Source organism: Taudactylus pleione, unplaced genomic scaffold, assembly GCF_031769625.1.
Source record: "Taudactylus pleione unplaced genomic scaffold, aTauple2 ptg000174l, whole genome shotgun sequence".
NCBI lineage: Eukaryota > Metazoa > Chordata > Amphibia > Anura > Myobatrachidae > Taudactylus > Taudactylus pleione.
In genome coordinates this window covers 69,345-85,006 of record NW_028284576.1, presented here as the reverse complement: position 1 = coordinate 85,006, position 15,662 = coordinate 69,345, and the positions used below count along the sequence as shown (strand labels likewise).

General features: G+C 41.3%; 1 long non-coding RNA gene across 1 annotated transcript in view; it reads left to right on the top strand.

Moving 5' to 3' along the window:
- Nucleotides 1-468, top strand: part of LOC148520543 (uncharacterized) — a 75,229-nt gene extending 74,761 nt beyond the window's left edge. The window contains exon 2 of the long non-coding RNA XR_015878861.1: nucleotides 302-468. This is a non-coding gene — a long non-coding RNA (uncharacterized LOC148520543). The remainder of the gene's footprint in view (nucleotides 1-301) is intronic.
- The last annotated feature ends 15,194 nt before the right edge of the window (nucleotides 469-15,662 follow it).

The window sequence follows — 15,662 nt, the reverse complement described above, 5'->3', positions numbered from 1 at the left end:
ATACCTTTGTTCGGTATGCCGGGTGTCGGGATTCCGTAGCGGGGTTAATAATAGGCGTCGGGATTTCAACGCCTATTTTTAGTCCCATGTCGAGATGTAAGTGTCGGGATATCGCCCGCAGATATCCTGCCTGCATCCCTGTTCACTATCCTCCATGGTAACTGACGTCAAACCTCATCCAAAAGTGAGGAGAGATCAGGAACTTTGCAATACTTCCAAAGACTATTTACAAAAATAAAATGCCATTATATTTAAAGTTCTTATTAATGCTTTTCCTTTCGCTTTCTCTTTTCATCTGCAGCAAATTACGAAGACGCTGACACGCAGAATGGAAAACACAGCTGAGCTCATGGGAATGAGTAAGAGAAGGAGTTTTGCTGAGAAAATGGAAAATAGCGATCAACGATTTCATCCCTACAGATAATAAACTGATGTAATAAGAATCATTAAAAATAATTGATAACAGTTTATATGACAAAGATCTGTAAAATTAGCTCAAATCTATTCAATTTAACTAAAGCTGCCATTTCTTTCATCGTTCTTTAGGGTAATAAGTAATTAAATCACAGATGGTTAAATGTTCTACATTATTGGATGATTATTCAAATGTTATTATGGTTTATTTTGTAAATCTGACGGAGAAAATGGAAGGAAAATCTTCTAACCAGTATTTTTTTCCTCGGATGAATTTAGTAATTAGACAGTGAGTAATAAAGTAAAGTGAAGTTCCAAATATTTAATGAGGATGGGGGCTCATTTTAACGTAAAAAAAGATTAATAAAAATACCTGGCATGTAGAATTTTGATTGTGTAGTAGTTATTACTTTTTAAAGACAGCACCGTAAATAAATGTTGGTAAGTCGGATGCTTTAACTTTTGTGCTGTGAACATTCTGTTTTATTTTATCATTCGCTACAGGTTGGACTAGCCTTTAATGATTTAATGCTCTGATTGGCTACAGGTTGGACTAGCCTTTAATTATTTAATGCTCTGATTGGCTACACATTGGTATAACTCTGTGAATGTTCTAATGCTCTGATGGTCTACAGGTTGGTCTAGCTCTTTGAATGTTCTTATGCTTTCAGCTATTATATTATATATCCAACACAATTAGAAGCCAGTTGGTGCTATAGGTAACTCTTCTATTTTATCTCTCTTTAAAGTTTGATACATCTCCCCCTGAAAGTTCAAATGATCTGATTAACTACAGGTTGGTCTAGCTCTTTGAATGTTCTAATGCTTCCAGCTATTATTTATCCAGCACAGTAAGAAGCTTGCTGGTTGCTATAGGTAACTTTTCTACTTTATCTCTCTTTAAACTTTGATATATCTCCCCCTGAAAGTTCTAATGGTCTGATTGGCTACAGATTGGTCTAGCTCTGATTGCTTACAGGTGATCTATCGCTGTGAATGGCCCAATTATCTACAGGCTAATCGAGCTCTTTGAAAGTTCTATTGCACTGATTGGCTACAGGATGGTCTAGCTCTGTGAATGTTCTAATGATCTGATTGGGTATAGGTTGCTCTAGCTCTGTGAAAGTTCTAATCATCACACTGGCGTAAATTCATCCCAGACGCCTGGAGGCAAGTTATAATTTGGTGCCCCCCCATCACAGCAGCTGATACTGTAATTTAGCAATTTGCATGCAAATAGGCTATAGATGGACAAAGGCAACATCTGATGGTTTGACATGGAGCTCTCCACTAGTGTATGTTGGCTTCTCAGGTGCCGGGTAGGGGTGCCATGTATTGGGCGGCTGTGACGGTACACTCCAGTTACATAGTTACAACTCTAAGTGTGGTGAATATGTTGTGGGCAATGGAGGAGGCGCCCCTTTAGAGCTGGAGCCCGGTGACAGGCGCCTCCATGGTCTCCCATAGTTCTGCCCCTGCACTGGCTACAGATTGATGTAGCTCTTCGAAAGTTCTAATGGTCTGAATGGTTACAAGCTGGTCAAAGTTTTTGAAAGTTCTAATGGTCTAATTACTTACAGGTTGGCTTGGGACATGTAACATTCTATTGCTCTTATTGGTGATATTTCAATACTCTGGCTGTAAACTGTAAAAGGTCAAAATACTGTGGCTACTCACAGCAGAGTGGAATGCACAAAAAAAGAAACACATTTTTGTATAACAACATAAAATACAAAATAAATACAATAAATTTAAAAATAATAAAATCCGGAAAATCTTTTTTTTTTTTTTTTAATGAGGCTTCCTTTATAAAAACAAAAACATAGGTAATCTACAACATGGCAAATTAAATTTGCTGCTTTCAAATTAGAACATATTATATAGATGAATATACGTGCTAAAATTAGCAGCTAAATATTAATGGAATAATTAAATTTATGTTTGCAAGTAAAAAAAAAAAAAACTCACTGCTCTCCTGCCTCTAGCCTGCAAGCATAGCTATTTCTCAGAGAATATAGTTAATCTATGTGATGTAATCTAATAAATGTGTCAGCATATGTATGCAATTTCCAATAAAGACTCACAAAAGTAATCAATTTAGTGGTAAACATTGATTCAGGATTATATTGAATAAACTTACAGCTGTGAAAAAACAGAAGTGATTTATTAAGTACTGTACAGTATGTACATTCTGTAGTTTTTTATTTTTCAGTGAAATTGGTTTTTATAATGCAGGCAAACTAATAGAATAATTACAGTTTATGATGAGGTTACTGCAAGTACAGAAAATGCTTACAAGATGTAAGAAAAACAGTAAAATGAGATTCATCTAAATTAATATTTTTTAAAATCATAAATGTAATGTTATTTATAGTTACTCACATATAAAAATAATGAAATATATTAATTCAATTAGTATAACTGTAGGGTATTATACCACATGGAGACATAAAATGTTTCAAGCAAATGTTCTACATTTATATTATTGTCTGTGGTTTAGTTTTCTTAGAGCGATAAGCATAATATTTAAAGAGCACCAGTTACCAATACACAGTCAGGGCATTTTGGCATTCAGCAGTGGTGGGGTGGGGTCATATATCCCCTCAGGTGCAGACTGATAGAGACAGGGAGGAGGGGGGATTACCATGATTTCTTTTTTGTTACTAAGCAACTTTATTAACCAGCTCTCTTTGTACACTGCTTAGTTATCTGTCCGCACCTCTCTCAATACCATGAATTTTTACAGTTAGTGCCTGGCCTAGGAATGGCCCTGTAAATGGTTTAGGCAGCCATTTTGTGGTGGGAACCAATATGGATGAAAATGCTGCCTGGCAATTTCCTAAGAACAAGTGAGATAACCAATGCCCTTCTTGATTAATATTCATCAGGCACTGGTTTGGAGTAAATCCACTAATCAGATGCACTCTCATAAATATCTCTTCAGCCCACAAAATGTTTTCCTCCATGTTGTACCTCACAGAGTGGCTCATTGGTGTCACTGATTCCTAGTCATTTGATAGGCTGTTCCCTCCATTACAGGTTCCATCCATGAGAATGAAGCACACTTGAGATGCACCACAAAACCCATTACTAACTGTACACTGCCAGTCGGCCTCAATGGCCTGTCACATGGGGCACATGTCTGCTTCAGTTTCAGGGATCACAAACTTTAGATGTGCTTGGTGCAAAACTGTAAACTTTACGTGATAGTACAACCTTTGTATCATCACTTTCTATCAAATGTTCACTGTTTTACTAAAACAATGTTGGTTTAATCCTTGAATATGACTTTTAATCATGAGATTGTGGGAACATGGAAACCGTCCTTATTACATGGGGCAATTTTTGGTGCTTTTACCACCATGGCAGAGGAAAATGCATCTATTTAAAGTATAGACTGAGACCTGATTCAGGTCTGAGCTGGTGCAAGATTCAAGACCTTTTATACGGTGGAGATGACCTTGACCCTCTTTGCCAAAGAAACAACACTGAAAATGCACCTTTTCCATCCCTCTCTCTCAGTCCAATAACCTCACTCCACACAATGGAATCGGTTCTGCACTGTTCTGCATGATTAGGTGCAGCAACATGCCTACTCTTTTTAGTTTTTTATGAGTGCCTTCACTCTGCCCAACTCCTTCTCTCTGGTTGGGCAACATCATGTCCATCCTCAGATGTTCCATCTTGTTCCATAAAACAATGTGCTCCTATGGAAATTTATCCGCACCAATGCAAATCCAGGCACACAAAAGGGTTGGTTCCTCTGCTGCAAAATGTCCATTTTGCACTACTTTAATGAGCACAGGCTCTTACCGTCATCAATGCTCTGAGTTTATAAAAAATAAACAAATTGAACTAGTAATCCCAGAAAACCACCTGATCCAACAGGTAAATAAATATGGAATATTTGGATCTGTGATGTAAATCCTTTAACAATATTTCATTTTGAACCTGGAACTCTTACATTTATGGATGAAAATCTCAGGTTTACATGTTCTTCACCAATTTCATATTTCATGTTAACTTCAGTAATTGTGTTTCACACCTACTGGAAGCTATTAGACCTCTATTTTCATGGTTTGCAAACATTAACATTTAATTCAATCACATAAAAAAATATATATGGTTTTATTTTCACAGGTTCAAGATAATATTGATCTTTCCTTTAACATATAAATGACAGTATATTATGATTCAAAGCCTCATAATGTAACTAATCTCAGGGTCTGTGTGTTTAAAATGTTGCCATGTACTGTAACTCATTAAAACAATCTGAAATTTGCACAAAATGATGTTTCATTGTTAGTCTTGTGTAAACCGGCTGTATTCAGACAAACTCCAAACCAGTGAATAGTTCTCTAAATGGTCTATGGGCAAATAAATTATGGCATTGTGTTTAACCCTGCTGCTCACTGGATTCCTCTTCCCTGAACATTACAAAACAAATAAAATAAATTATTAATAATAATAATAATAATAATAATATTAATAATAATAATGTGCTTATTATGTATACATCAGTGCTTTTATCCAAGCTCAGGGGGTCATTCAGACCCGCTTGCGAGCGCAGGAAGCTAGCAAGCGGGTAGATGTTCCCCCACAGCGCATGCGCATGACGGAGGGAGCTCCGACGTGCGCATGCGCGAGACCCGGCGAGCAACGGGCTCTCCATCGCTCCGGGTCTCGCACCAAAGGGGGCGTGCTGTCGATTTTGATTGACAGCACGCCCCCTTCGGTGGGCGTGCCGGGGGCGTGCCTGCCAGCCAGAGGCGTTCCCATGGGAACGCCTACCGTCTGAAGCCGGCCCCACTGACATCACTGATAGAGCCCAAATCACTCCTGGGCTTGCGGCAGCGAGACCCTACCGCAGGGTCTCCGTCGCAAGCCCGATGGTCACGATGGTCAAGACCATTTCGACCGTCATCATGGACGCTCGCATATGCTGTGGGTGGTCACCCACAGCTATGCGAGCGGCCAGGAGGCCACTCCATTTTCATGGAGGAGGGCCCTGATTCAGAGCGAGCGCTAGTCAGAGCGTTCGGCTCTGAATCAGGCCCTCAGTTTCTTCTCTCATTATTTCCCTACTATTAGAGATTGTTAACGTCAATATAATCTAGATTCCCAATCAAAGGCCGGCAATATGTTACAAAAATAAATAAAAGAAAAGAAAGACAAATAAGAAATCTCTATAGCACACGTACAACAAGAGAAACTACCAGGAAAGTTTTTATTGGGAACTTCCATCCAATTTGATGTCACACTGTACATGGGAGCTGCGAGGAACATTTATAACTTGTCCCCAACTGTCCGATTGATTTGAAGTTCACAGCGAGAGATGCTCAAATCGACTTGCCCAAAATTAGCTGGATGTTTCACACTGGTTGGAAAATCAGGCAGCTCTGTTTAGAAAACAAGAGATAGTCTATCACTAGAACACTACTGCTCTGCCATTATTTCCTCTAGAAACTAGTCCCATAGACAATAATGGGACCAGCTTTTTTTTCACGGTGATGGTGCTATTTAAATTAAATAATAATAATTGAAAAAAAAATAGCCTTTCCGGGAATCCTCAACAGTACATCCAAGTCAGAGGTCATGTTTCTTCTTAGCTGGTATACAAGTAACCTCTCAACCAACGAAAGCTGCATGGAATAGAGGGTGTGAAAAGACACCATGGCATCATGATCTTAATGTTTTACCCAGCCTATCAAAGCCATGGCTTGAAGGGGATTACTCTGCCGCACGTTAGTACTCTATAGCACACCAATCATGGACCCCTCATATCACAGTATGTTCATATCATTGTGTGAGCCTTCCTATATCACGGTCATCTTCACATAGCCAACTCGCGCAGTTCCCTTACCAGACATGGATTTGCTAGATTATTATAAAACCCAGTATCTGGTCTTATAGCCGTACCTAGAACCGTGACGATGCATCCTGGGCCCATCCTTTCCCCATGTGACTGCACGGAGTGTGTGCTAGGCTCCCACCGGGACCAGGAAGCTGAGCTGACTCACAAGGTAGCTTTCCGGCAGATCTGCAGGCAGCATGGTGCCATTATAGGCACACTGAAAACCAAATATGTGTGCTTCCCCCACAGCCTTGTGCCCTGGACACTGGCATCACTTGCATATCCCTAGTTATGGTCCTGACCACGTCCACCACTTTCATTAATGTATTCAGTTGATGAGGATCTTCTCAGAGAAGAGATTTTTTGCCATTATCTCAGAGATGTTCATTAGGACATCAGCACAATACAGGTTGTCTCAGGAACTCTTCACAAACCGTAAACGCTGCTTTTTGTGTTCACGGTCACTCGAGCATTCAGGAAACCTCCCATGTGTATGATCCCTTAAAGAATGGAGAACTTGTGACAAATGGGTTTGCCAGCAGCCTCAGCCTCTATACCCTACAGATGCTTACTTACCAGTGGCGGTTCTAGCGGTGGGGCTGCAGCACAGTCCAAAATTCATATTGGGGAGCAACAACCAACTGCCAGTGAGTCCTGGTCGACGATGTTTGGCAGCATTTGTAAGGGCAGTTAGTGCGGCTCCCCTATTTGAATTTTGAACTGTGCTGCAGCCCCACCTCTGGAACCTCCACTGGTCCTTACTCATCTTTCCTGCAGTCGTGTTAAAAAGCCCCTCTCGGCGCGCCGGCTCCCAAGAGATTCTGCTGGTGTCGGACATCTTTTATTGCCAAAAATGTGTCTCAGTCGCAATGCGATGGGACAAGTACGCACCAGCAGACTGTGCTGATCAAATTGGTCACTTGTATACGGTATCTGTGTACGACGGCGCTGCATGGCATATTGAGGCTAGATGTATGATGACAAATCTGTGAAACCTTTGTTTATCTCTTACATACAGTATACAATGGCAAGTAATAAAATATACTATCACCTGACACCTACAGTATTGCAAAGAGAACAGGTTTATTCTTTTCCTCATATTTCTGTTAATATTTTAGCATTGAGACAGTCGTCGACTCTCGCTTATGAGATGTTTAAACCAATCAGGGAGCACAGATTTTCTACTACACTGTGATTTTCCTATTACAATTTGAAGTATGCATTCAGAAGTCTTTGGGGAGTTGTTCCCCATCAGTGGTATCCTCACAGGTGTCCGATGAGCTGATTGATAAAGCAGATTCAGTTGTACAGCCCCAGGGTTTATATAGCTTCCAGATAAATGATACAGCTCCGGGATCCGCTGCTATTACATACCAGGAGATTCTCTTGCGGGTCGATGATTATGCCATTGAGGCATAAACCAGGCATTTGGGAAAAAAAAGGAACATTTTAGACATTTCTGAACTGAAAGTTTCCCTACATTCAAACTCCAACTGTTCTTTATCATGGAAGGTCAATTTCACATATATATCACCCATGAGCGTGCAATTTTCTCCCCAATTTAACTCAAGCATAAATAATAATAATTATTATTACAATTATGTTGTCATATAGTCAGTGAACAAGTTAAATAAAAAACATTGGGGATTTATCTATTTACACATTAGATTACATAGTAACATTTAAAATACATATTAAAGTGAAAAACAGAAAAAAATAATAAAAACAATCCTTTCTTTTAAAAATACCAAAAAAGTTGTTTGTTTTTTTGTTGTTGTCTTCAATTCATACAGACGGAAGTGAATCACCGAACATACAACATACATTTTTTTAAGACCGGATAGACATTTGCATTTTATTTGCTAAATTGGAGTAGAAATGTCAAAGTTAGACTGTATTTTGTGGCTATGGGTAACATCATATATATGATATGTATATAATCCTCATTTTTTTCTTTTAATTTAAAAAAAACAATTAGGGCCTAGTTATAATAATGTTGCACAGAAAACCTAGGATAGAAATAGAACCGCTGGCATTTAATGGTCGCCAATGCTCAAATTTGTATAAACTTGCACTAGCAGCTTTTATAAATGATCCTAAAAAACCCCATGCTAGGGGCCTCATTTAGTAACGAGTTTTATCACCAAAACAAGTGATAAATTACACTGTGTGTGATAAATGGTGCTCCAGCCAATCAGCTCCCAACTGTCACCTGTTAGAAAAATGACAGTTGGGAGCTGATTGGCTGGAGCACCATTTATCATACACTGTGTAATTTATCACTCGTTTTGGTGATACAACTCATTAGTAAATGGGGGCTTTGTACGGTATGACCTACCATATGAAAAGTTCCTTTTTTTGGGGAGTATTACCAGTTAAAAATATTGATTTGTTGTCCCCCTCCCCCCCGATAATCTACACATAAAACCCACCCCATCCCTGTATTGTGTGTATGATGTTCCACTCATCCATAAAAGCAGAATCATTATTTTGCAGCAGTCTTTTATAAATGAGCTAGTGAGGGGCTGTTTATACCCCACAGGTCCAGTATTTCATGGGAAACTCCTAGTTTTAAGCAAAAAATAAAGTTTTTTTTTTCTGTACATGTCGCTGCAGCGTGCCTGCCTTAATTACAGCTGCCCGGAGCATCTTCAAGACCCCCTCCCCCCCACGAGGCACTGCTGCATTGTCGGCACTCCCTCCCCCCCACGAGCAACGCCATGACCTCATGCATAAAAGGGGCAGGCCCGGCACAAGGCGCTCAGACAGCAAAGTCTCTCATTTCTGTTGCTTTAATAAGTAAGAACACATAGCTCTTCCCGCAAAGCCTACGCTTATTAGTACACCTGTTGCTAGATAGATAAAGATATATATCAGAGTAGCCATAGCCCAGAACACTGATAGTATTACATTGTTGTTGGGTGAAATATTTAATCTTGGGGGTATTCAATTTGAGGCGAAAACACGCCGATAACATAATTTTTGCGTATTGTAATTATACCCATATTCAATTACAAAAACTTTTCGCCAGTGCGAAAGTCTTTGTAAAAAAACGGGTTAAGTTTTCTCCAGCCTTTAGCTGGCAAAAAAAAAGTGCAGAATTGGGGTTTAGGGGTGCAGGCTTCAAAAAAAATAGCCTGCACCCCTGGGAATGGCCCCTAAAAATAATGTATGTCAAAAAAAGTTTTTAAAAAAAATCGGGACTAGCTAAAATATATCCAGAGGAGTTCCCAAGTATGCGGCTGGTGTTTTCTTCATTGCGGGTAGTAGTGGCAGGTGCACTTTTGAAGAATTAAAAAAAATAATTTTAGGGACTTAAAAATATGCTTGCACCCGTTTTCATGTACCCCAAATTTGGTGGGCATAGTTATTTCCCCCCCCCAAAAAAAAATTGCTAAATGCTCTACTGCATCACCTACTTCAAAGCCGCATTTATGCACCTGCCGCGGCTATTTAAAAACCCGACTTCCATTCCACATGCAAAAACTGGGGTACCCATAGTGATCCCCCATGTCTGGACATCTTTAGGGGGGTCCAAGGATGATTTCCCAAAAATTCCCTTTTTTTTTCGCTGCTCCAAGTTTCGCCGGGTCCCATTTTCGTGTACTTTAAAATTGAATACGGGGAATCTCGGGCACGCGCGCGATACTTTTCCGCCTGGAAAACAGGCAAAGGAGGCGAAAAGTCCAGCAGGCGAAAAGTCTGGACTTTTTTCCTCAAATTGACCCGAACAACAATCCAGTACTGTACATATATTTACATTCTTTTTCTGAAAAGACGGACAAGTTTCCCATGGTTTTGATTGCGGGATAATTTGTGATGTTGGGCCGACAGTTTTATTTTCAGAGAAATGATTGACAAATCATATCGATGGTCTAAATAATAAAGTTAAAAGCATATACTGTAGCACAATGTTATATGCATTTGTTTACTGGTATTAAACATTGTTTATTATATCTGTTGCCCAACCATGACATTTACAAAACAGATATAATACACTGATATTTATATTTTCAAGGTTAAGTGATAGCTGTCATAATGTCTCTGAATTAAAATGCAAATGGAATGTAAATGATATACTGTACGCGCGTTACAGAGGTGATATCCTGCTCATCAGCATTCCACGCTTGTTGCCTTCCTCTTAGGGTTTTTAGGTTGAAGAACTTCTAGAGAGTGAATGCACAAAACAGATCACAGTCTTCCCAAGTAATGTGCGAGCGAGAAAGAGATTAGGGGGGTGGGGGGATGGGGGGGGCACTAATTGATGCATAAAAATCTCTAATTGTGTAAATATTGCCAGAGAGAGAAGGAAAAAAACAACAGATGACTGAACCCGAAGGCATACATGGAAATGAAAGGCAAACACATTCCATGTAGCACCCAAACCACTATAAATAAGTGTAATGGCCTAACACAAAAACAAAATTGTCGAGGCATAAATGTTGAATCGTTAAAGTTGCAATCAAGTGCCTTTTAGGGGAAAATAGAGCTCTTAAAGCAATGAATGGGCCTCCCTAGACAAATTGTTATGTTTTTAGAGGTAATTATTTCTATTTGTGCAGACAGAGGAGGAAGGAAGTTTGGTAACTTTTTCTCTCTCTTTAGTATGCAACCTGAGATGTCTCGCTGTATATAGAGATGTTACCAGCCTGTACTGTATGTTTTAGGGAATTAGTAGTATGAGGGTGATGGTGATATATCCTTTTATAGCCACTCTGGAGATAGTGCCAGCAAGGGTCCCTGGGGGCTCTTGGTGTCTCTTGCTGGGGTGGGCAGGGTGGGGGCGAGCTGTCAGTTGTGGCTTACTGAGCTCAGCATGTGTATCCATTATCTGCATTGGGACATTAAGCAAGCTGGAAGTCTGGTTGCATTTGCATACATAAGAAACATGCACGTTCACATGGTTTCATTTGCAGGGAGAGTTACATCTTCTGAAAACATTTCACATTATTTACAATTTATAAACACACAGTACAGTAGGCTAACATGCTCTTACAGAGAGATGCCTGGGAGGGTAAAGCACTACGTAGACCCAAGGACCACTTCTCAGGGTCAAACATTCCAGTTGTTGTGACAGTAACAAGCTACAATTTTCCAGCAAATGTGTCACTTAAATGTTTCCTTGCAGTATAGAGACTGTTCATAGCTGGTGCACATAAACAATTACTGTACCAGTAATGTACCCGGGATCACTCTCAGTGTTCATTAAGTAAAAGCTTATTTAAAAAAATAAAGATGATCGAATGTAAACTAAGATATGTGATATGATTTCCAACTTGTGTTATTGAAGTAGTGACGGAAACAGGGGGAGGAACAGAAAACGACTTCTACCTTTAATAATAAATAGGTTCTGCTCTATTGACAAAGTCCTGAAGTTAAAATGTATCTGTCAATATGCAGGGACATTTCCTGACTTATGGGGAGATGCATCAAGGCTTGGAGAGAGATAAACTACCAACCAACCAGATTCTAACTATCATGTTTGAAACACAACCTTTAACATGACAGTTAGAAGTTGATTGGTTGGTGGTGCTTTGGGGTCTACTTACTAAGCCTTGGAAGGAGATAAAGTAGACAGAGATAAGGTACCAACCAACCAGCTCCTAACTGTAATTTTTCAAACACAGCCGGTGACATGGTAGTTACAGTAGGAGCTGGTACGTTATCTCCATTCACTGAATCTCCATCGAAGGCTTAGTAAATAGACCCCTGTATTGCTCTCCACTTTATCTCTCCACAAGCTTTGATAAATAATAATACATTTTACTGTACCAATAAAACCATGTGTAATTAATATAGACTCAGTAGGGGCCATTAATGGATGGATAGAAGATAGATAGATAGATAGATAGATAGATAGATAGATAGATAGATAGATAGATAGATAGATATGAGATAGATATTAGATAGATAGATAGATAGATAGATAGATAGATAGATAGATAGATAGATAGATAGATAGATAGATAGATAGTAGGGGTGTGCACTGGCCACTTTTTGTGTTTTGTGTTTTGGTTTTGGATCTGGATCTTTCTTCGTGTTTTGGATCTGTATTGGTTTTGCCAAAACCACCCTTCTGTGTTTTGGGTTCTGGGTTTTGAGTTTTGGATCTGTATTTTTTTTTAAAAAAAAGAATAAAAACAGCTAAAATCACAGAATGTGTTGGTTTTTCTGCTCCTATGCTATTATTAACCTCAATAACCTTAATTTCCACTCATTTCCAGTCTATTCTGAACACCTCACACCTCACAATAGTGTTTTTATGTCCAAAAGGCTATGCTAAGCGACACGAGTGGTCGGCACAAACACGTGGCCCATCTAGGAGTGGCACTGCAGTGGCAGACAGGATGGCCTTGGGCCCTCCCACCCAGCCTTATGTTGTATAAATAGGACATGCACACTTTAACAATCCAATCATTTCAGCGCCAGGGTCTGCCACACGACTGTGGCTGAAATGATTGGTTCGTTTGGGCCCCCACAAAACAAGCTTGCAATTAATCTGTCCCTGCACAAACTGGCTCTATGGAGGCAAAAATGTCATCCTCAGCCTCCTCATCCACCGATTCCTCACCCTCTTCAGTGTTGTGTACATCCTCATCCTCACAGAGTATTAATTCGTCCCCACTGGAATCCACCACCACAGGTCCCTCAGTACGTTCTGGACGCTGGTCTCCCTGGAAGAGTTGGTAATTCATTTTTATGAACATCATCTTCTCCACATTTTGTGGAAGCAATCTCCTACGCCTTTCGCTGACAAGGTTCCCGGGTGCACTAAACACTCTTTCGGAGTACACACTGGAGGGGGGGCAACTCAGGTAAAATAGAGCCAGTTTGTACAGGGGCCTCCAAATTGCCTCTTTTTCCTGCAAGTACAGGTACGGACTGTCTGACATGCCTACTTGGATGCTGTCACCGATGTAATCCTCCACCATTCTGTCAATGGTGACAGTATCATATGCAGTGACAGTAGACATGTCAGAAATTGTTGCCAGGTCCTTCAGTCTGGACCAGATGTCCAAACTTGGTCCTGCCTGCCCTGCATCACCACCAGCGGGTTGCTTAGGATACCTAAGTTTTTTCCTGGCAGCCCCAGTTGTGGGAGAAAATGAAGAAGGAGCTGTTGACATGTCACGTTCCGCTTCAGCTGACAGTGTTTTCACCAGCAGGTCTTTGCACCACATAGGCTTTAAACCTAGGATAGAGCACGGTGGCCAAAATGTAGTGGTCTGATTTCAACAGATTGACCACCCTGGAATCCTGGCAAAGCGAATGAAGGGCTTCATCCACAAGTCCCACATGCCGAGCGGAATCGCTCCGTCTTAGCTCCTCCTTCACTTTCTCCAGCTGCTTCTGCAAAAGCCTGATGAGGGGAATGACCTGACTCAAGCTGGCAGTGTCTGAACTGACTTCACATGTGGCAAGTTCGAAGGGCTGGAGAACCTTGCACAACACGGAAATCATTCTCCACTGCACTTGAGTCAGGTGCATACCCCCTCCTTTGCCTATGTCATAGGTGGATGTATAGGCTTGAATGGCCTTTTGCTGCTCCTCCATCCTCTGAAGCATATAGAGGATTGAGTTCCACCGCGTCACAACCTCTTGCTTCAGGTGATGGCGGGGCAGGTTCAACAGTGTTTGCTGGCGCTCCAGTCTTCGGCACACAGTCGCTGAATGGCGAAAGTGGCCAGAAATTTTTCTGGCCACCCAAAGCATCTCCTGCACGCCCCTGTCGCTTTTCAGAAAATTCTGCACCACCAAGTTTATTGTGTGAGCTAAACATGGGACGTGCTGGAATTTGCCCAGATGTAATGCCCGCACAATATTGGTGGCGTTGTCAGATATCACAAATCCCCAGGAGAGTCTAAGTGGGGTAAGCCACTGGGCGATGATTTCCCTCAGTTTCTCTAAGAGGTTGTCGGCGGTGTGCCTCTTACTGAAACCAGTGATACACAGCGTAGCCTGCCTTGGAACGAGCTGGCGTTTCTGAGATGCTGCTACTGGTGACGCTGCTGTTGTTGCTGCGTAAGGTGATACATCTACCCAGTGGGCTGTCACAGTCATATAGTCCTTAGTCTGCCCTGTTCCACTTGTCCACATGTCCGTGGTTAAGTGGACATTGGGTTCAACCGCATTTTTCAGGACACTGAGGACACTTTTTCTGACGTTTCTGTACACTCGGTATCGCCTGCCTAGTGAAGTGGAATCTAGACAGGATTTGGAACCGGGGACACACTACCTCCATCAATTGCCTAAATCCCACTGCACTAATGGCGCATACCGGACGCACGTCTAACACCAACATAGCAGTCAAGGCCTCAGTTATACGTTTTGCTTCAGGATGACTGCCGTCGTACTTCATCCTCCTCGCTAAGGACTGTTGGAGGGTCAATTGTTTAGTAAAAGTAGTGGTGTTCCTACTTCCTCTCTGGGATGATGAACGACTCCCAGCAGCAGCAACAGCAGCAGCAGCAGCAGTAGGTGTAGCAATGCAGGATCCTCCGGAGGAATCCCGGATAGGAGAGTCAGTCATGCCAGAGACATGGCCTGCAGGACTACTTCCGATCCTGACTAAGGAGGAAATTGACGAGGAGGCAGTTGACGGTGTGGTTTGCAGGCGCTTGGATACAACAGGACAATGGGACTTAGGTGTCCCTGGACTGCTTACGGTTTTAGCCAAAGTTTCTGAACTTGACAGTAACTTTTTTGGAACGTGCTGCAGGTGCCGTATAAGGGAGGATGTTCCTAGGTGGTTAATGTCCCTACCCCTACTTATTTCACCTTTACATATGGTACATATGGCAAGACAGTTATTGTCCAGATTTAGATAGAAATATTGCCAGACCAGCTACACCAGTATCCTCATCCTATTGTACTTCAACAGTGACATCTTCAATTTGCATATCAGCAAGTGGACTGTAGGTGCTCCTTTCAGCACTTGCAGGGGGCGTGCAAATGGTGGAAAGAGCCACCTCTTCCCGTCCAGTGCTGGGAAGGTCAGGCATTGCAACCGCCACCACACTTGGACTTTCCTTGGCAATTTGTGATATCTTCTTAGAACGCACAGTTCTTCGCTGTGCTTTTGCCAGCTTAACTCGTTTGATTTTTTTAGCGGGAGGAGGGCTTCCATCGTCATGTGAAGCTGAACCACTAGTCATGAACATAGGGAAAGACCTTAGCCGTTCCTTGCCACTCCGTGTCATAAATGGGATATTGGCAAGTTTACGTTTCTCTTCAGATGATTTAAATGTTTTTTTTTTCAGGTCTTTTTCCTGAACTATGTCATTTGGGATTGTATGTGCCCTCTACTATGACTTTGGGCATCGGCCTTGGCAGACGACGTTGATGGCATGTTATCGTCTATGTCATGACTAGTGGCAGCAGCTTCAGCACTAGG